This window comes from Pelodiscus sinensis, chromosome 1, assembly GCF_049634645.1.
Source record: "Pelodiscus sinensis isolate JC-2024 chromosome 1, ASM4963464v1, whole genome shotgun sequence".
Classification (NCBI taxonomy): Eukaryota; Metazoa; Chordata; order Testudines; family Trionychidae; genus Pelodiscus; species Pelodiscus sinensis.
In genome coordinates, this window is record NC_134711.1 from 56,114,301 (window position 1) to 56,129,664 (window position 15,364).

Genomic DNA, 15,364 nt, shown 5'->3' on the forward strand with positions numbered 1-15,364 from the left:
ATTTCATGGTATATCTACACTTGTACCCTATTTCGAACTAGGGATGCAAATGCAGGCATTCAAAATAGTCAATGAAGCGGGGATTTAAATATCCCGTGCTTCATTAGCATGATCTCGCCGGTGCGTTACTCCGATCAACAGCTGTTTCAAAAGTGAAAGTGCGCGCCGGGACGTGTTAGTTCGAACCAAACCCCTTGGTTCAAACTAACATTTTTTGAGGAGTAACATTAGTTTGAACCAAGGGGTTTGGTTCGAAGTAACGCGTCCCAGCACGCGCTTTCACTTTCGAAACAGCTGGCATTCGGAGTAACTTGCCAGCGAGATCATGCTAATGAAGTGTGAGATATTTAAATCCCCGCTTCGTTCATTATTTTGAATGCCTACATTTGCATCCCTAGTTCGAACTAGGGTGCAAGTGTAGATATACCCATGAGGAATAACACCTATTTTGAAATTGCTATTTCGAAATAGCTGTACTATGGATGCTCTACAGCTGCTATTATTCTGAAATAACTTATTTTGAAATACCCATGTAGTATAGACATACCCTTAGGGTAAATCTATACTGAAAGCTTATTTTGAAATAAGATGTTCTGGAATAGTTATTCTGAAATAGCTTATTTTGAAATAGCACGTTTACACTGCAGGGAAGCCTCAAAATTAGTCCAAGACAAGCTTTCCTAGTGTGGATGTGCTATCTCGAATTTCTATCTATCTATTTACAGCCCCAGGAGGCACTGGGAAGGAATAACTTAAAATGGCCTCAGTGAGAGGTTATTTCAAAATAGCAGTAGTTGAGTGTCCCCACATGCCCTATTTTGAAACAGCTATTTCAGAACAGGCATTATTCCTTGTGGAATGAGATTTACAGAAGTTGGAATAAGCCATCCATTATTTTGAAATTATTTCAAAGTAATGGAATTGCTTTGTAGATGCTTGCATTATTATTTTGAAATAATGCTAGTTATCTCGAAATAATGGTACATTGTAGACACACCCTTAGTGTTCTATACATTAATGAATACACTTGCACATAACAGAAAAAAATGTTGTTATAAAGTTAAATATAATATAGGGCTATTTGAAAAAATTCAGCAACTGTTACCGATAGAAGATTGGGTTTTCAATTAAATAAAGTGAAATGAGAAGTGTCTGCTTACTGCAGAAAATTTAGTTTTTTGTTTAAATCTTTTGGCTTAAATATCTTAGTTTGAGATTTCAGTTGAAGATTTTTATGCGCTCTGAGAATTCAAACCAGCTCCACTGTGAAATGAGAACAACCTTTCACCTAGAACTGATTTGCAGTGATCAAGGTTATATAGGCGTAAGTTCAAAAAGATATGGAAAAGGAGTGGCTTAGTCAGTGATTTATAAACGAAACACAAAAGCTGTTAACAACAGAATCTTTAGGTACAATAGTTACTAACCAGAAAAAAATTGGCATTTATTTACTTGATGACATAATTCAGCTGTTTTCAGGTATGAAGTTATCTTAAACTGTGAGCTGAAAGTAAGATCCCACAAGAAGTGACGCTTCCTTTTGTAAGCATTAGCTATTACGCTGAGTTTTGCTTTACCTGCAAGGATATCCTGGATTAAGATGTTAGGCAGAGATTTAAAGCATTGATTTGATTTTTTCCCCTACACAAAGGCTGCAATAGATGTCTGCAAGCAATACAGGTGTATTTTAGTCAAATAATGGAAAAAATAGCTGTATTTTACAGAATTGTTGTGATTTTATTTTTATGTAACTTCATTAGAACTCTGTTTCTTTGTGGATTTTAAGTTATAGAGCTATTATGACCTAGAATTTATCAGAACAGCATGTTTTGAAGGAAGCTGTAAAACTTTTTTTATTTTGCAACTAGAAATATACATGTACTTTTCTTAATATTAGTAAATGAGCAGAGCTAACATGAGCCAGATATTAATAGTTACAACAGCTATGATCAGTCCTGCACATGTATTTGGGAAAAAAATCACATGCTACTGAACACAAAGCTGTTGATAGCCTACGGTGAGTGTAGATCTTATGTTATTGTCTGCTCTTAAATTAGCACCACCCTTTTCATCACATTCATTCAGGAAATTCCACACCTTGTTATTGGCGTCACAGAGACTTAGTGGGATAAATCTCATGACTGGAATATTTGAATAAGGGATAATAGTTTATGCAGGGAGGACAGGCAGGTTAAAAAAGGAGGAGGTGTTGCATTGCATATCAAGAATGTATTTACTTGGTGTTGGGTCCAGAATGAGGTAGAAGGCCAACAAGTTGAAATTCTCTGTGTAAGGATAAAAGAGGAAAAATGGGGGTGACCTCATGGTAGGGATCGATTATAGACCACCAAATCAACTAAGGAAGTTTATGGGACATTTCTGGAACAAACCCCACTCTCGGAGTGATGGCCAGTGTGGGGCGACAGCTGGATCCCTAGAAGAAGAGCAGGTACCCTGGGAATGGGGCTCGCAGCACCTGCAGCTGGAACCTTGGGAGTGGGGTTAGAAAAGTCTGCAACATGGGGCAGCTAGCTCCCCGGGAGTGGGGCCAGTCCCTCCCTCCTTCCCTAGTCCCTCCCAGATAAAATCATGTAGCTGATAGGATTTTTAATGGTTACATGGGTACTGGTTTTTTATTATTTTTTACATCCCTAATTGAAATAAGTGGAAAGATACTGGAATAAATTATTAAACAATCAGTTTGTACACACCTGGAAGATAATAGGCTCATAAGTAATGGCCAACATGGATTTTTCAGGAACAAATCGTGCCAAACCTTAACAGATTTACTGGCCTAATAGGTAAGGGGAAGCATTAGAAGTGATAGATTTTGATTTTAGTAAGATTTTTGATACAGTCCCACATGATATTCTCAGAAGTGAACTAGGGAAATGCAGTATAGATGAAATTACTGTTAGATGAATGAAAGAGCGTAGTCAAAGAATCAGGGGCAAGGGGTGAGGGCGGTACACAGGGGGCCACTGGCCATATGACCTCTCCCTCCAACCCAGGGAAGGGCCAGGACAATCCCCCTCTGGATTCCAGCCCCAGGAATTGCCTCTCCCCACCTCTGGTTCCTCCCCCTCCATGCTTTTTCTCCCAACTGGAGCAGCTGAGGGGATTAATGGGGCTAGGTATCTGGTGCCAGCAGTGGGGGACTGTTCCCTGCACTTACTAGCAGCAGCATGCGATGGCATTAACAGAGCTGGGATTAGAACTGAAGTTTCCTAAGCCCCTAGTTAGGGCATAATTTACTAAGCCATGCTACCTTTATTAGTCATGTTAGGAAAGAGAATGTGTATTTATTAGGGAGTCTATTGGTTCTCCCAGTGCGTATATTGTCTGATGGCAAACTCAGCAAATGAAAAGCTTCAGGGGTAGCTGAGTTAGTCTGTACTAGATAAACTTAGAAAACAACAAATGGTCTGGTAGCACTTTAAAGACTAACAAAACATGTAGATGGTATTGTGAGCTTTTATGCCCATGAAAGCTTATGATACCATCTTCATGTTTTGTTAGTCTTTAAAGTGCTACCAGACCATTTGTTGTTTTTTAAGTTTATCAACAAATCAAATTGCTATTGCTTATGTAGAAAATGTTCATATAGCCAGCATGGGCGCTGGAACATTTTAAAGTGAGGGTGCTGAAAGCCAGTGGTCCTTCTCCCTCCCCCTCCACCCCTTAAGTCCTGTCCATCACCTTCCACCCTCCAAAGCTGTGGCGAGGAGCAAGGCTGAGGCCCTGGATATGTGGATGGGAAACATGGACAAGGTTAAGGAAGCCAAGACTGGGACCCTGTGTAGGGGTCCAGGAGCAAAGCTCCTGATATGGGGCTGGTAGCAGTTGGGACCTGTGTGTGGACTCCAGGTACAGGGCTGTGAACAAAACCCTGGGCACAGGGCCAAAAGCATCCATGAGCTGAGCCCTGGGTGCAGAGCTGGTATCAGCTGGGACTCCATGTGGTGAGCCACAGGCATGGGACTGGAGGCAGCCAGAGCCCTGCGTACAGGGCCAGGAGCAGAGCCCTGAGCACAGATCTAGCAGCAGCCAGAGCCCCAGGCATGGGTCCTGCACTGAGATTGCAGATGTAGGGTCAGGAATGGCACCTTAGCAGTTGGAAAGCAGTGCCAGGACCCTGGGAAGGGGGTGGTGTGTGGGACCTGCACAAAAACAGGGGCTGTCGTTATCTGTCTAATGGCATGCCTACACTGCAGTTGAAAACCCATGACACACATGCCAGCTGGCTCAGGCTAAAAGGCTGCAGTTTAACTGCAGTGTAGACGTTTGGCTTTGGGTTGCAGCCCAAACTCTGGGATCCTCTGACCTCGCAAGATCCTTAAGCCTGGACTCCAGCCTGAGCCTGAATGTCTACACAGCAATAAAACAGCCCCTTAGCCTGAGCTCCTGAACTAAGTCAGTTGGCACAGGCCTGCTATTGGTGTATACATACTGTACAGGATAGGGGCGGACAAAATACAGCTCACAGGTCGGATCTGGCCCACCAAAAATTTGGATCCAGCCTGCCACCAATATCCTGTGGCCCAGTCCGACGCTCAGGAAGACTCCCTGCCTATTGTGCCCTCACATGCTGCTCAAAGTAGCCTACTGCTTGGGTTACTGTGAGCGTCTCTGTGCAGTGTGTGCCCCTTTGGTGAGGGAGGGAGTCTCACCCTGCACCAGCACCATTCTCACAGATCCCATTGGCTGGAAACCTGCACTGTTACTCCACCCCCCTCCTACACCACAACTGCCTTAGGTCAGAACCCCCTCCTGGACCCAAGCGCTGCACCCCCTCCTGCACTGCATTTCCCTTCCCCAGGTCAGAACCCAAACCCTCTACACCCCTTCCTGCATCCGTACCCCAGGTCACAACTCCCTTTTGCCCCAGGTCACAACCCAAACCCTCTGCACCCCCTCCTACACCACTTCTTCAGGTCAGAATCCTCTCCTACATGCAGACCACTTCCCAGACCCTGATCCCTTGCCCCAGGTCACTATCCCCTTCTTCACTCAAACTTCTTCCCAGACCCCACACCTTCTCTTGCATCCCAGTCCCCTACCCTGATCTCCCTACTGTATTCAACTTCCATCGCAGACCCTATATCTCTTCCATTAATATCAGATCAAAGTTCTGCCCTCGGAGTGCCCCCCCATCAAAAATTGTTGCCCATCTCTGGTGTAAGCAAACCATAAGAATCCAATATATGCAATTCTGCGACAAGAATCATGTAGCTTAGGCCTATTTAACCTTTCTCCATTCCATCTCATCCCCCCCTCAAAAAAGTCCATTAGACCATTTCTGAATAGAATAACATACTCCAGGGATTGTTCTTATTTGAGTTCTCTGCATTTCTCAGGTCCTGGAGGCAATTAACTTTTGGCTTCATACCTCACAGCATGCTTGCTCAGTGTGGCAACAACAATTCACAAACCTCTCCCAACTGCATACCTCACAGATATTCCTTACATAACTCCCAGGCTATGAAAATAGTGTTTAATTTTCACAGGCAATGAGATTGTTTGGTCTAAAATTTCCCACTAAATACACTGGACCAAATTCTACTCCACGGGAACTGGAGTCAGTATATAATCTAGAGGAATGTGCGGCCCACCCATTTCTAACACATCTGGATTATTTCTTCTTTGGAAATGTAGTATTTAAATGATAGGTGCATGTGCATTGTTTTAGGTGCTTCTTTTGTAATAGGTTCATTGTCTTCTCCTATATCCATTTATGTTTCATCTCAAACTTCTCAAGAGATGGGAACCAGGTAAGGTATAGGTGTCTATCAAATATGGTGTTGGAATGGAATATGCTAGGCCTTGAAGGGCCTTGAGGGAGGCTTCACACTCTTATCCCAGCACACTCCAGAAAAGGAGAGTGAAGGGGGATTCTCCAGGGCTCTCAAGAGAGGCTGCAGGGAAGCAGCCACACAGAATCCCCCTCAACAAGAGCAAGCTATCCTCCAGGAGATACTTTGAGTGCAACAGCAACAATGGCAGGGTCACTAGGCTACATCTAGACTCTTCTGAAAAAACTGTCGGGAAAAGGTACGCAAATTGTGGAGTGCATTTTGTGTACCTTTTTCCGATAGATCATTGTAGTCTAGAAATAGCCTCAGGCTTGGCAAGGCATCCGGTAGCTGTGACAGTATCCACTTAGGCACAGGCATTGCAGACATTGGTAGGGCTGCACGTACCATGGGCAAGAGGGAAATGCAGGATGGGTTTGCCCTTATAAACACCACATATAAGGTCAGCCTGATTGTAAGGTCAGTCTGGTTGTCATGAGTGCTATAGAAACCAGTGACGGCTAGCCTGCCAGAGACACCTGTCATGGACTGCTGAGGCTAAGGCAACTGTAAAGGCTGAATGAAGGACTTTGGGACCCCAATGAGGACATGAAGGGATGTCCCAGATACAGTTTACTTTGGTTGTGAGAAAGTGGGACCCATAAAAAGGTGTTGCCCTGGAAACAGAGGTGTAGAGGGGCGGGGGGTAGTTGCCTCCGGGCCCCATGCTAGGGAGGCGCCGGGCTGGGGTAGGAGCAGAGCGCAAGTCACACAAGTTGCGCAGGCCCACGTGACACATAGAGCGGTGCTGAGGCACCAAGTGGGACAGGGGGGAAGTTGCCCCTGGGCGCCATGCTAGGGGGGCTCAGGATGGGATGGGAGTAGAGTGCAAGTCATGCAGGCCCACGTGATGCATAGAGCTGGGAGCTGGGCCACATGCTGTCTCCCTGTACACACTGCGAGCTGAAGCAGCGGGGTCAGGTGGCAGGAGCAGCTACTTTAAAGGTAAGATTAATTTACCCGCCAGTTCCTCAGGTGTCTGGCTCTGTGGGAGGGGGATTTGGTTGGGGGAGGTGGGGCATTGGAGATGCCTGGCTCTGCGGGAGGGGGATTTGGTTGGGGGAGGTGGGGCATTGGAGATGCCTGGCTCTGCGGGAGGGGGATTTGGTTGGGGGGGCACTGGGGGTGCCTGTCTCGGGGGGGTATGTCTACACTACCCTCCTAGTTCGAACTAGGAGGGTAATGTATGCATACCGCACTTGCTAATGAAGCCCGGGATTTGAATTTCCCGGGCTTCATTAGCATAAGCGGGGAGCCGCCATTTTTAAATCCCCGCTGCTTCGAACCCCGTGTAGCGCGGCTACACGGGGCTCGAACTAGGTAGTTCGGACTAGGGTGCCTATTCCGAACTACCGGTACTCCTCGTAACGGTAGTTCGGAATAGGACCCTAGTCCGAACTACCTAGTTCGAGCCCCGTGTAGCCGCGCTACACGGGGTTCGAAGCAGCGGGGATTTAAAAATGGCGGCTCCCCGCTTATGCTAATGAAGCCCGGGAAATTCAAATCCCGGGCTTCATTAGCAAGTGCGGTATGCATACATTACCCCGCTAGTTCGAACTAGCGGGGTAGTGTAGACATACCCTGGGGGAGGGAGATTTGGTTGGGGGGGTGCTGGGAGTGCCTGTCTCTGGGGGAGGGGGATTTGGTTGGGGGGGGCATTGGGGGTGCCTGGCTATGGGGGAGGGGGATTTGGTTGGGGGGGTGCTGGGAGTGCCTGTCTCTGGGGGAGGGAGATTTGGTTTGGGGAGGTTGGGGGATACCTGGCTCTGTGGGAGGAGGATTTGGTTAGGGGGACTCTGGGGGTGCTTGGCTTTGGGGGAGGGGGATTTGATTGTGGGGGGATGCTGGGAGTGCCTGGTTCTGCAGGAGGGGCATTAGGTTGGGGGGAAAGTGCTGAGGGTGCCTGGCTCTGGGGGAGGGGTGGGTGTGTTGTACTTAAGAGTACTGCACAGGATCTTTTCAGGGGGAAAATGCAAAATGCCACATTTATTGGTAATACACACATATAGCAGTCAACACTTATATGCATATGATACAGCGCGGGTGCGTGCATGCACACACACACACTTCTTGTTATTACCAATAGTTGCTCCCCCTAACTGCATTGGCCAGGTGAGTTAGGTGGGGGAGGAGTGGAGCCAAATCGATGCTCCCATATTGACAAGAGGAAAGCTGGGGATCCCTCTGCAAGATGCCTTAGATTTATAGTGTCTTCCCTCTCATGCAGATCAACCCCATTAATTACCACATTCATAGGCATCATCAGTGAGAGTCATCATATGACTTGTCTTAATGCCGCCCCATTCACCTTCAAAGAGGGAGCTTCCAAAAGCAGGCACTTACTGCTGACTCCCAAGGCGTCCATAGGTCTAGTCTTCTTTCAGTGAGCCCGTTTCACAGGTCCTATTGTTCTTCTCATTGTTCTTGGATCTGGCTTCCACCTTCTCCAACCAAGTGCATGGAGGTGCTGGTCTTTCATGCCTATCTATTCACGCTTTGTTCACTCAACAGGCCAATCAATTAAGCAAAAGTGGGCACAAAGTCTACAAGATATAAGGTTTCTATGTAAAAAGACTAAATACAAAGTTTTTATGTTCTATATGAAAGTACACAAAGTTTCTATATAAAAGGACTTAATAAAACAAACTAAAGACTTAGTACAATACTAAAAGGACTTGATACACAATTAAAATAAAAAAATTCCAATGAGAAAATGATTAATACAGAGATTAATGAGATGTATCTACAGTTGCACTGGAAAGACGGGGGGTTGGGAGGGGTGGGGAGGTGGCTGGTGTGCCTGGATCTGGGGGAAGGTGCATTGGGCGTATTTATAATTTTTTTTAAAAAAGGTATTTTATAACAAAAGGAAAAACTTAAAAAACAACAAAGAGTCTAGTAGCACTTTAAAGACTAACAAAACGTAGATGGTATCATGAGATTTCATGAGCAAAACCCACTTCTACCCACAAAAGCTCATGATACCATCTGCATGTTTTGTTGGTCTTTAGAGTGCTACTACACTATTTGTTATTTTTAAAATTTTTCCTGTTACAGATTAACTCAGCTACCCCTCCGAAGCTTAAAAAAAAAGGTTGAGAAATACTGCTCTATATTGTACCATTCTTTTTGGCTTCCCTGTTTCTTTTCTGCGTTGGTGAGTTGATTAGGCAGGAGTTTTGGTAAAAATATATCAGACACGTGCACACAATTCCTGCTTTACCTCAGCTGGTGCTAGATAATCAGAAACTCAATTCTAAAGGAGTTGGTATTACTGAGGTGATAGATCACCCCATGTTTTGTTGCGGATTTTCCAAAGGAAATGCTGGTGTTTTCCATAGGTCACCCACATCTGCCAGTCATAGCAGAGACTTGGGATTACCATAGCTTTCTCAACTAAAAGTCTTATACATGTACAGATGTTGTGATTATGAACACCTGGAAAGGCAGTTTGCTCAAGGCAAAGTTAGCCTTGAATCTTGATACCTGTGGCTTCATTTGAATTACTTGTGTGAAATTTGGAAGAGCAGCTCAGAGAAACCGCTCTCCTTTACGTAGGGATAGAATCTCATGGCAGCCTGAAGGAAAAAGTCCTCGTGGCAGACAAAAAGCCACACTTGCAGTGTATTCTCAGCCTTAGGCTACTTATTGCTTCAAGTGCCTTCAAGAAAGTGAGGGTGATTCTCATGTTGTGTGTTAGTTTTATTTAAAAGTTTTTCTGAGTGTTATTTTAACAGGTAAGCTAATCTTTTACATTCATAACTCATGTAGTTTATCACTATGTGGAAGTATGAAAAACAATTAAGTTAACTAGGTAAGTAACTAGGCATTTAGGAAGCATTACAGATTGCTTACAATAAATTTGATATGCTCAAAATCTTTTTTACCGTTTATTCATTAAAGCAATGAGTTACTCATTTGCTATAATAGTGGTTTTAAATGCTTGATTGAAATATAGTGATGAAATTCATATTTAGGTTGTATAACATTAATTTCTCTTGTGTTTTATAAAACTTACATATTTTAAGAATTGGACATTTTTTATGTAAAATACATGAACGTAATGAGAACGGGATATGAACAAATTAAAGAGAAAAAATATTTAATAGAATGTAAATCACAAAACTTTATAATTTATATTTGTCTGTAGTTAGTAAAATAAGTAATTCATTAAACAATAAATATCCTAAGAGGTGGATTATTTATAGTGATGTAGTGAGGAGGGCCGGGAGAGGGCGAAGTTGCTCCCGGGTGCCATGCTAGAGGGGCAGCAATATAGTTCCACTCCACTCCTCCTGTCATCCCTCTGCTCCCCTGTTCCTCCTCTGTCTGCCGCCACCAGCTGGAGCTGCCTCCTCCCCACCTCTCTGCCCCCAGCCCAACTCCCCTCCACCGCTGCCGAAGGATTAGTGCGTGCAGGGCCCAACCCAAAACTGGAGGGGGGTCAGGTAAGATGCGGTACAAGCTTCCCCCCCCCCCTTCCAGGGTCGGGCTCAGCTGTGCGGCAGGTTCGGGGCCCCGCCATGTGGCGGGGAGGGGTGTGTGTGTAGCAAATTTTGCCTTTGCCCCCGGGCATATAACACTCTCGCTATGCCTCTTCCTGGGAAAAAATCACTCTCAGAAGCAGGACTACTGCTGTTTCACAGCTATATACAACAAAAGCTACATAGCAGACATCTGCGATGAGGGACTGGAGTGAGCTAGAGAAGGCTGATACTAATGATAGGAACCGGGCTGAAATCTTGGCACTATGGGCACAAAGCTAGAAGAGGTCTCTGTTCTTCATAGGAAAGGATCATAGGGAAAGTAGTGAAGTAGGAATGAGAGCTGACCCTCCACAAAGTTGAAAAGGAGGCTAGGGAACAAAAGTGTTTTCTGCTGTCAAAAAAGAAAAAAAAAGCGGATATAACCCCATAACCTCTTGAATGTCCAACTAGAGTCAAAGTCTAACTTGGCAAAGGAGAAAGAGCTAGAAAGCTTCAAGAATGCAGAAAGAAGATGGCCTGGACAAGGACTTTCAGGGCATGTCTCTACTTCAGAGTTATTTCAAAATAACAAGTTGCGCATCCACACAGCAAGCCTATTATTTTGAAATTATTTCGAAAGAACAGGCTTGTTATTTCCAAGTAATAACCCCTGCATCTATGAGGAATAATGCTTATTTCTTAATTGCTATTTCAAAATAGGGCTAGTGTGGATGCTATGCTGCTGTTATTTTGAAATAACTACACCCCAGAGTCATTCAAAGTAATTATTCCCCAGTGCTTCCTGGGGCTGTAAGTCAAGATAGCACATCCATATTCAGGGAGCCTGCCTCAGTTTAATTTCGAGGCTTCCCTGTAGTGTGGACAAACTATTTCAAAATAGTTATTTAAGGAGTTATTATTTCAAAATAGCTTATTTTGAAATAATTTGGTAGTGTAGCTATACACACAGAGAGCTGTGCGACTGTGAATGTAAAGCCCCAGAATCATGGTAGAGAAGGTCACAACCAGGACTCTGTTAAAAGAAAGGGGCTTACCTTAAGGAAGGAGAAGAATCCATATGGTTCTACACCCCAGAACATCATCCACAACTTATTGTGGATCATGCAGGAGGAGAACTGGGCATGGCTGAGTGAAGCCTTGAAACTTGGTGGGAAAAGGGTGTGGCCCAGGGGTGGCCAACCAGTTAGGCTATGTCTAGACTGCAGGCTTCTTTCAGAAGAAGCTTATCCAGAAGAGATCTTCTGGAAAAACTTCTTCCGAAAGAGAGCGTTCACACTGCAAAAGCACATCGAAAAAGCAATCTGCTTTTTCGAAAGAGAGCGTCCACACTGAATGGATGCTTTCGCATTTCAGCTGTGATTACTATGGACAGAGTGACACCTGTGCTTTTTCCTCTTTCCTCTTCTTTCGAAAGAACTCCCTCTTCCCCGTCCACACATGCCTTTTTCTGAAAGAGCTCTTTTGGAAAAAGGCTTCTTCCTCGTAGAATGAGGATTACCAATGTCAGAAAACTCCCTCTGTTCTTTCGATTTTCTTTCAGAAGAATGCGATTGCAGTGTGGACATAATTGAAATTTTGTCGTAAAAAGGTCTGTTTTTCCGAAAAAATTCTGTAGTGGTGACATACTCTTAGAGATTAAGAGCCAAAATAGCTATGGATAGAGTGCAAAGAGCCACGTTTTATATATTTATTTTTATATATCTATATATAGATAGATATAGTATACAAAATGAAGTAATACAAATAACATTACAGGACATTTTTGAAAAAAAAACAAAAAAGTCTCTAGTTGCTTAAAATTTCTGCATCACTTCGCTTACAAGTTTTATAGGAGAAGAGAAGGGCATTTGTGCTAAAAGGAAACTGTAGATTTTTACAAATCTATATGAAATTCATATTTCAGCAGATAAGCAAAAGGTATGATAGGTCAAGCCTGTATTGATAAAGCACTCATAGACCACAGAGATTTGCATCTTTACAACCTCACTGATAACAAGATTGGAAATTTGAATGTTGATTATAAAACTGATCAAATAAACAACTTTGAACATTTTTATAATAATTAATAAAAACATTACAGATACAGTGAGACAACTGAACTGTTTTAAACTGTCCTTTAAAACTTATCACTCTCTAAACATGTAGTAAGGTGTACTGTATGAGAGCCACCAGAACATATAAAGCATCTAATCCTTCTCTTTAGTTCATTCCTTTGTTTGATCCTATTCCTCCAATTTGTTCCAGGTATAAAATAAGTGCTTCTACATATGCATTTTTAAGCCTCAGAAGTTGATGGCATTATTATTTAATAGCTAGAAACTATACAACCTGCCTGTATCTTTCTACTGCCTATATAATCTTCTGAATAGCACATAACCTCTTAGTGTAAAATTGGCTATTTCTCCATTTCGAAGGAACATGAAGGAAAATTTTCCTGAACTAAAAGGACAAAGCATCAATTTTTTAAAAAAATTGTTCATTACTTATGTGCAATCACTTTTCATTGACTTGCTTGAATACCTTAATGTTTCACTCGTTGTAATCACTTTTGTAGGAACTTCAGTTTTTCTTTGTGTAACATGGTAATGAAAATAGTCCAAGAAGTTTATTTTTTTCAGACATCTATTATGTATTTTGAAGAGTTTGGTTTTTTGTGGATTTGTTTGTGCAAAATAAAATCATACTTCCAGATTAGCTACAGATAACAAATTAACATTAATAATCCTGCTATTTAAATTATCTGAATGCACTACTTTTTATACCTGAATCTGCTGGGTGAAAAGTTTAAATAATTATTTTTGATTTTCATTGGAAAATGTCATGATTATTTTTATTAGAATTCATAAACAATATTTGCTAACAAAATTAAAATTGAGTTGCCTATTCAACTGTCATTTTAGTGCACAGAACATTTTTACTGTTACAAATCACAAAATAATTCAAATTAGTTATGGAAAAAGTAATGGAAGTTTTACAAGTTTCTGATTCAAATTTACTATGTATGGTAATTATTCAATAAAATAAATAATGTTTGAAATTGAAATCCTACAAATGTAAAATGTTCTTTTACCTCCCTTTTGCAAGCACATTAATAAAAAATTCTTTTACATGTATTTAGTTTCTTGAACTTTCCTGTAAGTGTAATCTATGCAAAATGACTTTGCCTGGTCAATGATGAACCTCACCTGCTAGTAAGTTAATATTATAGCATTCAGTTTAACCTCTTACCTTTTAAAGAAACTAAAAATATTTGAAACATATCTTCCAAGCTCCAGATCCAATTTTTCTTTGTCTAGTAACCAGACCAACATCTATGAATGGAACTGATTAAATATTATAAAAATGTGGGGTCATTTTATTCATTCTTTGTATGGACTCATCTGTGAAAACATTAAGTTCATAAGTTTCACAAATTGTTACTCAAATAATTATTTCACAGCAAATTCATAATGGAAGCACATTCTTCACAATTTGTTCTCATTACTTATTGTTCATGATTTTTTTTTTTAGTTTTTCATCTAATCAGGGAGCTGAAGCAATCCCATGTGACTTAGGTGACTAATAATACTTTGAACATTGAACAGTTAAAATGAACAGATTGTTAACAACCATAGTCTGATATTTGTTCTCTACTACTTGACTAATGTTTAAGAATAACAAATACATCCATAGAAACGAGGGTCAGGATATGACCATTTTGTAACTGAAGAAAAAAAATCTAAAATTGCAGTGAGCATTTTTTGCAATGAATACTTTGACCAGATTTATGTATGAATAAGAGGAGATTTTCCTGTAATATTCAGTCTGTTTTAGGAGACTTGGTAAGACATCTCAATGAGCTCCCCATTTTTTCATTTGAAGTACTATCACTTCCATTTTTTTTTTTTAAATTCCTTACTGTTGAGTGAAACAATGAAAATCTCCATTCTGGACTATAAAAGGGAGGATCTCCTATATAAACTTCTACTTTTGTGAATTACTCACAAAATATTCCTGTATACTACCATGTACTTCAGTTGGAGCTATGCTCACTTACGGTAGGTCTAAATGAGGGCTACAGAATTATTTCCCCTCCCGCTTTAAATCTAAACGTGGTCTGTGTTACATGACAGTCTTGACGAATTGTTGGGAGAGTGTGGTGTTGGAACAGTTTTTTATTGTGAGGGTTCTGCAGACAGAAACCATGATGGGTTGTTACTATTACTTCAAGCCTCGGAGTGTGGCAGCACCCCCATCAATCTTAGTTCCAACACCGATGGTCTGAGAGAGTCTTTTTTTATGTGAAATAACAAACACCCTTGAACAACTTTGTTTCTCCCTTCCAATACAGAACAGTCATTTATTGCAGATACTCTAGCTCCCTTTCCCAAGTGAATGCATTGCTTGTGAAAGATGGAGATGAAAATTTTCTGCAAAGTATTACAAGCTTCCCCGTAATGCCCTCTGAGTGCATTTCAGTACTGTTCTGGGTGGATTCCTTCTGGAGGTAAGAAGATAGTTCAGTCTCCATGAACAGTGCCTTCTAATCTCCTCTGCAATCAAATTATACTGGTGTTCTCCCTCCCACCATTATGAGCACAGGTGGCTGCAAGGAGATGGACTGAGACCAACTGATTTGTCTGCCATCAGATGTGATCTACTAATGACTTTTGCTTGCTACCAGTGTGGGGTAACCAAAGAACCAAAAATCAGTCCTCCAGTGCTGTGCGGTCCCCTCTAGGTATTTGGATATAATTTTTCATGTAAGTGGGTGGGTATTTATTTGTGATAGTGTGGGATGAGCAGTCCTTAATATTGTTTGTATTATTCATTTTAATTTTTGGGATAGATGGCCAGAATCTAGGGTGAGCATCTAAGGCTGGATCAGTACCTATTGAAATAATTATCAGTGTTTTTGTATGCTACCTTAGGTGGTGGATCAACTCCTCATACAAGTTTTTATACATCTAAAGAAATAATAATCATACATATTTGTTCTACTTTGCTAGTCATCAGCATTGTCTAATACAATCAAGGGACGAAAAA